This window comes from Acinonyx jubatus, chromosome D3 (assembly GCF_027475565.1).
Source record: "Acinonyx jubatus isolate Ajub_Pintada_27869175 chromosome D3, VMU_Ajub_asm_v1.0, whole genome shotgun sequence".
NCBI lineage: Eukaryota > Metazoa > Chordata > Mammalia > Carnivora > Felidae > Acinonyx > Acinonyx jubatus.
The window spans coordinates 39,238,636-39,250,648 of record NC_069392.1 but is presented as its reverse complement, the minus strand read 5'-3'; the positions used below and the strand labels follow the sequence as shown (position 1 = coordinate 39,250,648).

Sequence of the window (12,013 nt, the reverse complement as noted above, 5' to 3'; positions counted from 1 at the left end):
GAGGGAGACACAGAATCTGAAACAGGCTCCAGGCTCCGAGCTGTCAGCACAGAGCCTGACGCGGGGCTTGAACTCACGAACCGCGAGATCATGACCTGAGCCAAAGTCGGACGCTTAACCGACTGAGCCACCCAGGCACCCCAGATATCTCTTTAGATAAAAAAAAAAAAAAAAGCATTTGACAAAATCCAATATCCATTTCTGATTACAATTCTCAACACACTAGAAATAGACAGAAACTTCCTCAATTCAGTAAAAGGCATTTACCAAAAACCTAAAGCTCACATAATATTTAACGGTGAAAGACTGCATATTTTTACGGGAGATCAGGAAGAAGGCAAGGGTGCCCACACTGCATCCAGATGAAAAGAAGAAATAAATCTGTCCTTTTTTTTTTGTAGATAACACAATAGTCTAGAAAATCGTATATAGACTCTACAAAAGTCACTAAAACGAATAGGCGAGTTTAGTGACATTACGGGATAGAAGATCAACACACAAAAATCAATGGTATTTGTCTGACCTAACAAAAGACAGTTGGTAAGTGAAGTAAGAATAAATATCCTTTATAATATCAGGAAAAAAAACCCAGAAATATCTATGGACAAATCTGACAAAGTATGTGCAAGATGTTTACACTGTGAATTGCATAATATTGCTAAAGAAAAAAAGAGAGATTTTTAAGATGTCAAATCTCCAGTGATGTATAGAGTCAATGCAGTCTCAATCAAAATCCAGTAGGTCTAACAGAAATGGACAAACTCTTTCTAAAACTCATTATGGAAAGGCAAAGGACCAGGGCACCTGGGTGGCTTAGTTGGTTAAGTGTCAGACTCTTGATTTCAGCTCAGGTCATGATCTCATGGTTTGTGAGTTCAAGCCCCTCATTGGGCTCTACATTGACAGTGAGGAACCTACTTGAGATTCTCTCTCTCCCTCACTCTCTGCCCCTCCCCCACTTGTGCTCGTGCTCCCTCTCTCAAAATAAATAAATAAACAAACTTAAAAAAAAAGGCAAAGGACCTAGAGTGGCAAAAAGAAAAAAAAAACTTTGAAAAAAGGAAGTTGGAGGACATATACTAACTGCAAAACTTACTATAAAGCTACAATAGTTAAAACAGTGTGGTATTGGCATGAAGATAGGCAATTAGATCAATGGAACAGCACAGAGAATGCAAAAATAGATCCATACACATATATCAGTAAATATTTTTAAAGGATATCTTATTTAAATAAAATTCTAGAAAATGCAAACAAGTGGGAACAAGTAAGGCAAGGGGTAGGGGAGGAGAGGTGGGTGGGCAGGAGGGGCTGACTATAAAAGGGGTAAGCGGAGACTTTTGGAGGTGATGGATGTGTTCTCTATTTTGATGGTGGTGATAGTTCCATTATGTATACATTTATGATAAATATATGCAAAAATTGAACAAATTCTACACTTCATATGCACAGTTAATTGTATGTCCATTTCAATAAAGCCACTAAAACAATGATGGGATTTGAAGAGGTCAGATATTTGCACCCTCAAGTGCCTACCTCTGAGTGTAAAGTGGTGCAGATTTTTTCAGGAGCTCTTTGCAAATGGGCATCAAGAACATTAAAAAATGTTTGAAATCTTTAGACCCAGATATTTGAAATTAGACCCAGAAATGGAATAATCTGAAGTAGCAAAAATACTTGTTGCACAAAGGTAATCATCATAGTACTATATGTTACTATTTTGATCAGTCACTTTTGATTTTTATCAAAGTTATACCTGCACACAGTTTTAAAATATCAAGTAGTTCTGCAAGGCTGGCTAGGAAAAATGGGAATCCCTGGTCCAGTGATGCAATAATTTTCTGTTCCACAGGCAGCTACTTTTAAATACTACCTCTACATAACAAATATTGTTATTTGTTTATTATTTAGTTTTTGTCTTTAGGAAAGGTGAACCTTTAGATTTTCCCACCTCATCTTCATTCCCTCTTCCTCCTCATTCTCTCTCTGTCTCTGTCTCCATCCCTGTCTCTGTTTCTGTCTGTCTGTCTGTCTGTCTCTCTCTCCCTCACACACACACACACGCACACACACACACACACACACACACACACACACACACACTTCTGGTCTGTTTCATTATTTTTTCCATTCTCCTGATATAGTTACATTGTAAATTTGATTAAATTTTCAGAACTTGCTTTTTGTGACTACATTATTATGACCAGGAAATAGCATTCACAGCTGATCGTGTGTTATGGCCTCAGTTGTGTGCTTCTCCCCCAGCAAATTCCTGTATGACAGTCCCAACCCCCAGTACCTCAGAATGTGACTGGTTTCGGAGGCAGGGTCTTTAAAGAGTTAATTAAAGTAAAATGAAGTCATATGAGTGGGCCCTAATCCAATGTGATTGATATCTTTAAAAGAAGAGGGACACAGACAGACGGAGGGAAAAACATCTGAAGACACAGGGGGAAGACAGCCATCCACAAACCATGGGCCACAGAAGAAACCCTATCAACCCTATCAACACTTTGATCTTGGACTTGTAGCTTTAGAAACTGTGAGGAAGTAAATTTCTGCTGTTTAAGCCACCCTGTCTGTGGTGCTTCACTCTAGCAGCCCTAACAAATCACTATGCCATATTATATTCTCCTTTCTGCACATTTTTTTTCCTTTTTGAAAGTTTGCTTAATTTTTATGTACCTAGCACTTACTCAATCCTCAAAATACCCTCAGATGTGTAGTTTCCTCTGCATGCATTGGAACAAACACATCAGGTATTCTACAAGTCTTCTTGAATTCATCTTTCACAGAGCTTCTGACCTGCTCCATCACGCCCAGTCACTCCCTAGACCTGCTGCCTAACTGTTGTCTGGAGACTTCTCTTCTCCATCATCCTGAGGCCTCCCTTTCCCCCCTTTCTTGGGTTGAATTACTCTACTCATTTCCTTGATTACTTCTTTGCTTTTCCTCTTTTGTGCTTTTTTCTGGAAATCGCTTCAATTTATCTTCCAACTCTGCTCTGGGGATTTCCAGTTGTGCTATTAAATTTTTAATTTCTAAGAGCACTTTTCTTTCTCTTCCCACCTCACCGCCCCTTTTCCCCGCCTGCCTCGTAGCCCAGGAGGGTAAGATGCTCTGTCAGAGACCATGTCAATATTCACTTCTGTCATGAAGTATTCCTTGCCCACCTTTCCCTTCTTTTCTCTCAGGAATAACTTTTTAATTTTCTGAATGTTCCTTAAAACTTTTGGTTCTTTTTTTATGACTGTTCTCTGCTCTGAGTTTGCTGATTGTTAGCCAGTCTGCTCATGCTTGAAAGGCACAGTAAAAGCCTCCTGAGAAATTTGTGCTTTAGGGAGGGACATATCCACTGTGACCCTCAGTGTAGGGTGATCTCAGTGGGCTCTCACCTTGCAAAATCCCTGATGTCAATGTGTCTTTGGGTCCTTGGGCTTGTACTGTCCCGTTTCCCCACGATAGATTATTCCATAGTTCTGCTTTGAAGGAATCAGACTGGCCGCCAGGATTCTGGGAGCAGTGTGAACATAAGATTTACAGCAGGGTGCCTCAGCATTGTTAATAAATTTTCACTTATCTTCCTATTTTCAGGATAGTTGAGGTACCCTCAACTGTGCTGCTGTGCTCCAGACCTGAGACTCTTTGTTATAGCCTCTGAAGAAGAGAAACCTCCAGTCTTTTGCCAGAAAGGCTGTCACCCTGACTCTGCGGGTACAGTTTTTAGCTCCTTCATCCCTACTTTTCTGAGCGCCAGTGCTGTTAGGCCCTGTGCCTTTTGTGGGTTCTGAAATGTTAAGTTGAATTGTATCTTGGGTGTCTGTGTCACTGGCTTCAGATTCTGCTCTCCCTCGTCAGCTAAAGTCAGTTATCGCCTCTCTGTCTGCCTCCCAGCTTCCAAAATATCGCTGTTCTTTTCTCTTCCCTCGTTCTCTTTATCCTTTGGGCAGTTTATGCCCAAACAAGCAAAACATCCTTAAACTGCCATTTAGTTTCAGAAGGGCTCAAAGATGATGTGTGCATTTTTTCCACTATCTTTAACCAGAAGTCAATCTAGAAATAATGTAGATATTCACCAGTGCAAGAGAGGAGAAGCAAATTATGATTCATACTTATTCTTGAATAGTGTGTAACCAAAAGAAATATTTGTTGTGAATTGTTAATGAGAAAGCTTTTGTTATAACATTATTTTATTTTATTTTATTTTATTTTATTTTATTTTATTTTTAAGTTTATTATTTTTTTTAGTAATCTCTACATCCAACGTAGGGCTTGAACTCATGACCCTGAAATCAAAAATCCATGCTCTTTTGACTGAGCCAGTCAGTTACTCCTAGTTGATTTTAAAATATCACTAAATTTTATTTTATGTTTAAGTTTTTTTATTTAAGTAATCTCTACACCCAACATTGGGCTCAAACTCATGACTCTGAGATCAAGAGTCCCGCGTGCTCTTCCGACTGAGCCAGCCAGGAGCCCCAAAATATTACTAAATTTTATGCATAGAATGATTTTAATAACTTTCAAAATGTTTGTGTAAAAAGTATGGGTAAAAAATACACCCCTTTATTCATGGTTAATGAATAAAATTATGGGGAATTTCATTTCTGTAATTTACACATTTTCATAATGTATAAATTGTATCTTATCATTAATTAGACTCAATAACGCACAATGATTATAGAAAAGATAGATAAGGCTTAACACACACACACACACACACACACACACACACACAGATACACACACACAGACACAGATACACAGTTTTTTCAACGTTCCAAGGCCTGTCAGAGAGGTATAAACTGTCAGCATGATGCTCTGTTCCTTCCTCCAGGTGAATTTACATACCGCTTTTAAAATGAAAATAAATATATTCTTCTTTTTTTGTGTGTCCGCCGTGACAGTGTTAAAAGTCACTAGCGGGGTAAGAAAGTCTTAGGCGAAAGAAGAAAGGAAGTATTGTATGAACCACGGTTAATACACAATTGTTGCTTGGAAGGAAAAGGGAGATCCCTGGGAGCCTCTTCTCTTTTCCACCTTAGTAAATAGGAAGGATTGGTTTACTGGATGTGCTAATTATCAGCTTGAAAGACAAGAAGACTTCATGCAAATTCCTGGGGAGCAGTCAAAAGGATGGGAGAGAATGGGAACAGGATGCTAGGAGACACTGGGATCCAGAGCAGCGGGTGGAATGGAGGTGTTGGGAGGATTTACTGGCTTTGCTTGGGATCGGTCCTGCGTGTCAACAACTACTGTATACGGTGTGGATCCCATCGGACAGTGTCGCTGGCCCGCCCGGGGAAACGGGAATTGGAGAGAGACAGCTAATGTTTGACCGAGATGAGAAATTGCTTCGTTGGCTTAAGGGAAGCAATCGTTTCAAAACCACATGCATTCGTTATCCCTGGTTGGGCGCTGCCACAGCATTTAAACCAGTGACCTTTAGACGGCATTCCTCAACGCACGGTCCCCACCATGAGGTAGCCCTGGAGAGTGGATGTGGCACATCTACTATGGATGGCATTCTGAGGATGTCATGGCTGTCTGCAAATACACCGGCAAGACATCGAGGTTCCTCTTTTTGGAGCAGATGCGTTACTTAGCGCATTTTACTCTTTACTGAGTTATTAACTTACTCCTTTTGTTTGAATGTGCAGCAGTGAAGAACACCTGGATTGAAAAGTCTAACCCTTCAGAGACCAATCAGGCGGAGTTTGCTTTGTTAGTTTTGGTTCCTAAATTGTGATGGATTCAAAAGGTGATAATGAGTTGCTTGGCCTCTTACAAAGCCTTTTAATCTTCCTCTCTTTGTACGATCTCTTTCTTTTTCTGGCTCTATTTTCTTTCTCTAGCTTTTTTGTTGGGTTACTGTTGTTTATCAGTCTGTCTATTTGGGGAAGGAAGAGATGGATTGTACTGGCCATTCAACGGGAAAACAACAGTCTCATCCTTATCACTAGATAATTGAAAAAAATTCCCTTACTTGTCATTAGGTAATCTCTAATGCCCAATTTTGCTTTTTTAAGATCCTATCTAAATGAATTCTACCAGCAAAATTGCAAACAAGGAATCCTAATTAGAGACAGAATTTATAAGTAATCCCTGTTTGACAATGGATTTCTTTTAGAGAGGTTGAAAACAATCATTAACATCAATTTAAATGCTTATTTACTTTACAGTGGTTAACTATAAAGTGACCTTTGAAGAAGGGTATATTTTGAAAAATTAAGCAGGAAGGTTGGGGCTGCCAGACCTTTTGGGGATGAATTTGAAATAAACCACTCAGTGTACTGAGACTGACCATCCTACAAACTTCGGTAACTCATTAAATATTCAACTTTTTCAAAACATGATGAAAGTGGCTCATTTGAAATTTTTGGGTTGCTATTAGGTATGTTCAAATAATATAGTATTTAGCATTCCTGTAGATGGGCAAGTGTTAGGGTGTTTATTTGATAAAACAGAATAGTTGGCTGCAGGAGAAATGTTTCAAGTAAAATTTTAAAATTGAGACGATTTTCTCTTATTTTTTAAGGAAAGGTAGTAAAATTGTTTTCTTGAGACTTCAGTCTTCAGAGAGATTCTACCTGGGTACATAATAGAATAGGAAACACTTATATGGTACTTCCTATGTGTCAGGTATTTTTCTAAAAGTTTTATACGTATTAAACCACATACCCCAGGATAACCCTCCGAGGTTAACACTATTGTCTACCACTCCTTTGTTCTTAATTAATAAGCTTTGTTTTTTAGAGCAGTTTTAGATTCACAGCAAAATGGAACAGAATGTACAATGATTTCTTATATACCCTCTGCCCCTTCCCCCACCCCCAGACTCCCCCCCCCCCCTTTGTCAACATCCCCTGCCAGAGTGGTATGTTTGTTATAGTGGTGAACCTATGTTGACACATCAGTACCACCCCAAATTCATAGTTTAGTTGAGAATTCATTCTTGGTGTGGTACATTCTTTGGGTTTCGACAGATGTATAATGACATGTGTCCACCATTGTAGTTCCACTGGCCTAAAAATCCTCTGTGCTCTGCCTATTCATCCCTCCCTCTCTCTTAATCATTGTTACTATCTCAGTAATTTTGCCCTCTCCAGAATGTCTTGTAGTTGGAATCATACACCTGTCTTTAAAAAACAAAACAAAACAAAACAAAACTTTTTTAACGTTTATTTATTTTTGAGACACAGAGAGAGAGTGTGTGAGTGGGGAAGGGACAGAGAAAGAGGGAGACACAGAATCTGAAGCATTCTCTAGGCTCCGAGCTATAACTACAGAGCCCAACGTGGGGCTTGAACCCACGAACTGTGAGATCATGACCTGAGCCGAAGTCGGACTCTTAACCGACTGAGCCACCCAGGCCCCCCAGCTCATTTCTTTTTCAATGCCGAATAAAATTCCATTGTCTGCTTGTAGTACAGTCTATTTACTCATTCACTTATTAAAGGACGTCTTGGTTGCTTCCAAATTTTGCAATTATGAATAAAGCTGCTATCAGTATAGTGAGGGTTTTGTGTGAACATAAGTTTTCAACTCCTTTGGGTAAATACCAAGGGATTGTGGGATTGTATGGTAAGAGTATGTTTAGTTTTAGAAGAAACTGCCAAACTATTGTCCAAAGTGGTTCTATCATTTTGCATTCCCACCAGCAATGAATGAGACTTAATGTTCCCTTACCAACATTTGGCGTTACCAGTGTTTGGGATTTTGGCCATTTTGATACATGAGTAGTGGTATTTCATTGTTGTTTTAATTTTCAATTCCCTAATGACATATGATGTTGAGCATCTTTTTATATGCTTGCCACTTATGTGTCTTCTTTGGGGAGGTGCCTGTTAAGGTCATCTGCCCATTTGAAAAAAACTTTTTTTTATATTTACTTATTTTTGAGAAAGAGATAGAGCATGAGCTGGGGAGGGACAGAGAGAAGGAGAGAGAGAATCCCAAGCAGGCTCTGCACCACCAGCCCAGAGCCAGACATGGGGCTCATCACGACCCAAGCTGAAATCAGGAGTTAGATGCTTAACTGACTGAACCACCCCGGCGCCCTGGTCTTTTGCCCATTTTAAAAATCAGGTTGTTTGTCTTATTATTGAGTTTTAAGGGTTTTTTGTATATCTTGGATAACAGCTTTCTATTAGATGTGTCTTTTGCAAATATTTTCTCCCAGTTTGTGGCTTGTCTTTTCATTCTCTCAACAGTGTGTGTCAAAGAGCAGAAGCTTCAAATTTGAATGAAGTCTAGAGTTTGTCAATTACTTTTTTTCATGGATTATGTCTATATTTTGTATGTTAAACATATTATATACTGTATTCTTACAATAAAGAAAGCTAGAGCGGTGACTGAGTGGTTCAGTCAGTTAAACGTACAACTCTTGATTTTGGCTCAGGTCATGATCTCACAGTTTGTGAGTTTGAGCCCCACATGATTCTCTCTCTCTGCCCCTCCTGTGCTCTCTCTCTCTCAAAATAAGTAAAATAAACTTAAAAAAAAAAAAAAAAAAAAAGAGTTGTGTGCTCCCAACTGAGCCAGCCAGGCCCTCCCAAAGAACTTTTTAACTTTCCTCACAAGACTGGTCTACTGACAACAAATTTTTTCAACTTTTGTCTGAGAAAGCCTTTATTTCTCCTTCACTTTTGAAGGATAATTTTGCAGAGTACAGAATTCTAGGCTGATGGGTTTTTTTTTTCCTTCAAATATTTGATTTTCCACTCCATCTCTTCTTACTTGAATGGTTTCTGAGGAAAGTTGCATGTCATTTTTATCTTTGCACCCAAATAGGAAATGTGGTAATTTTTTGTTTGTTTGTTTGTTTGTTTGTTTTGTTTTTTGTTTTTGTTTCTTTTTGCTTCTTTCAGGACTTTTTCTTCTTTGAATATGATACCTCTAGGTGTAGTGTATTGGGCATGTATCCTACTTGGGCTTTTCTGAGACCTGGATCTAGGTTGGATGTCTGACATTAATTTGGGGGAAATTCTCAGTTACTGTTTGTTTAAATGTTGCTTTCTTTTCCTTTCTTTCTTTTCCTTCTGGTATTCCCATCATGCATATGTTACCTCTTCTATAATTGTCTCATAGGTTTTAGAAATCCTAATTTGTTTTTGTTTTTTGTGTTATTTTTTTTCCAGTTTGCCTCTTTTTGCTTTTCAGTTTGGAAGTTTCTCTTATTATACCCTCAAGCTCAGACTCTGCTCAGCTGTGTCTAGTCTATTAATGAGTCCATTAAAGGCAGTCTTCCTGTTACAGTGCTTTTAATCTCTAGCAAATCTTTTTTCTTCTTCCTTAGATTTTCCATCTCTTCACTTACATTATCCATCTGTTCTTACATGCTGTCTACTTTTTCCATTAAACCACTTAGCATGTTAATCATAGTTTTAAAAAATTCCTGATCTGATAATTTCAACATATCTGCTGTATTCTGACTCTGGTTCTACATGCTTGTTCAGTCACTCCAAACTGTGCTTGTCACTTTTTAGCATGCCTTGGAAATTATTGTTGAAAAGTAGGCATGGTGTCCGGGGTAAAAGGAACTGTGGTGAATAGCCCTTTAGCAATGTGATGGTAAGGGGTGGGGGAGGGGAAGCATTCTGACTGACTAGGTCTCAGTCTTTTGGTAAGCCTGCCCCCCTGGGCTGTGAACTTCAACAGTACTTTTCTTCAGTTTCTCTCCACCTTCTGTAAGGGAGAATGGCTAGAGGAGTTGGGTACTTCCCTTCCCCCAGGTGGGTTAGACCCTGCTAAGACTTCAGCAGGTTAGGCTCTGGTGAAATAGTTTCTCCGGAGGGCAGATCTCGTTAAGAATAGAATGCTCCGGCATCTTCAAAATGGCTTCTGTTCTTTCTGCTAGAGGAAGCCCCAGGTGATTTTTCTTTGATATTCACTGTGACAACTTGGTAGAGCTCTTGGAGGTAACTTACAAAACTGTGGAGTACCCCCCTTTGCCCCCCATTGTCCCCCTGAAATATTTCACTCCAGACTTGTCCTCACTGAGCCTCTAGCAATTTGTCAATACATTTTAGGTGTTCCTACGCTGGCACTGCTTCCCAAGAGGTTTGAGCTTGTGGGTTTCTACTCCAGTATTTTCTATATCTGTATGTCTATGTCTCCAATTTGAGGGGCAGTGGTTTGGTCTGTGACCTCGCTTCTCTGACCGATTTAAAAAGAACTGTGGCTTTTTCAGTTTGTTTGGCTTTTTACTTTTTAGGACAGAGAGATAACTTGTAAATTCCTTGCATGCTGGGCCAGAAACCACGTATAAGGAAACCAAGGCACAAAGCTATTTATTAATTTGATTAAGGCCTCCAGCTGGTATGTGGTACAGCCAGGATTTGAATCTAGGTAATCTGGCTCAAGAGTCTGTGCTCTTAACCACCATACCATTGAGGAAAACAAGCAAGCTGGGCAAGTGGGCAAAGGATGAATATGTTTTCTTACCATGAGATTGATTGTTCACGTCTCTTAAGCTACATTTTCAAAAAATTTTCCTTAAAGGAAACAAGTGTCAGAGGGTTGACTTGTAGTAGATACAATCAGTAAATATTTTAGAGTGAAAACAAAAAAATCACTGCTATACTGACCACCTTTGCAGATGATGGTTCAGTCTGCGTCCATCTTTAGGGACAATACACAAATATTACGTATTTAACTTTTTCACTTAGCATTATATCATGGGGATTTCCCCATATTTCGGTATCTTTTTTACAAAGTACATTTAATAGCTGTATGTTCTACGTTGGTGATGTACTAAAACTTACAAAAATAATATTCTCTTATTGTATGGCATTTGATAATTATGGTTTTTCTCTTACAATGGTAGATAATGTTCAGCAATCGTTTCCCTTCCTTTGAGTAATTTCATTCAAGATAGCTCCATGAATGTGTTTATTGGGTCAATGGGTACAGATACGTGTATAACTATTGCTGACTTTTGTCATATTGGTTTCTAGAATGGTTGTACCAACTTTCTGGGCTTCCAAAATGGTATAGTGATATAAAATGTTATATATACATATGTTGAAAACCTCTTACATGCAAGTGCAGTGTCAATACAAGAAGGCTCTAAAATGGCACCACTTCCATAAACGGATGCATGACCTTTTTCCAGATACTCAGTTTATATTGCATCTAGCCTGGCATGTAGGAGGCATTTCACAGATAGTTATTGGATGGATAGATGGATAGGATGGATGGATGGATGGATGGATGGAGGACATCCAATTGATTCCTTCCAATCAACATACAGAAAGTTAGTGGCAAAATTGAGATGATACTCTGATTTATAAAATAGAGCTCTTTCTCCTGCTATCCCTGTGGTTTTACTGCATTCACCAGTATATTTTGTATGCTTAGTATGTGTAAAATGCTGTTCTAGAAGCTGGGGTCCTAGTATCAATAAAACATAGCTCCACCCATCGCTTACCTCACAGTTTGATCGAGAAACTCACAGACTTCTCTGGATCAAATTCTCGTTCGTAAAATTAATGTAGTGACCTCAGAAGTCCCTTCTAGTTTCTGAAACTCCAAATTTCCCAATTCTAGATGTTAAGACTCTAGAGTAAGATTATTTCAAAGAATAATCTAAAAGAACTGGTGGTTCAAGATAATGATAGGTCTTCTCTATTTTCTCTTTGCTTCCTCCTTTCCTAACCTCCTGCCTTCTTGCCTTCCTTCCAACCTTCCTTTTTCATCATGCAATGCATACTAAACAGCAGATAAAATTCAACGTTAGGAATAAGATAAGTCCTCTTCTCTTAAAAAGTCTACAGTCCAAAGTGGGAAGGTTTTTTGAAGAAGAATAGTTTAGCAACACAACAGTACTACACACAGTGTTCATGTGTATGTGAATGTGATGTGCTTACTCTAATATTCTACCTAAAACTTAAATTGAGTGGTCTCCAGTATTAAAGCAGAGGAGGGAATCTGCTAAATGCTTCCAAAAGTTCATGGAAAATACCACTGAGTCTTGAAGGTTTATCTTGGGAGAAAATACTGGTACCGTACT

The 12,013-nt window shown here is 38.9% G+C and overlaps 1 protein-coding gene across 18 annotated transcripts in view; it reads right to left on the bottom strand.

The window, feature by feature from the left end:
• The window catches only part of DLGAP1 (DLG associated protein 1), an 885,205-nt gene that overhangs the window by 42,557 nt on the left and 830,635 nt on the right, over positions 1-12,013 (bottom strand). The gene's annotated exons all lie outside the window — the stretch shown is intronic.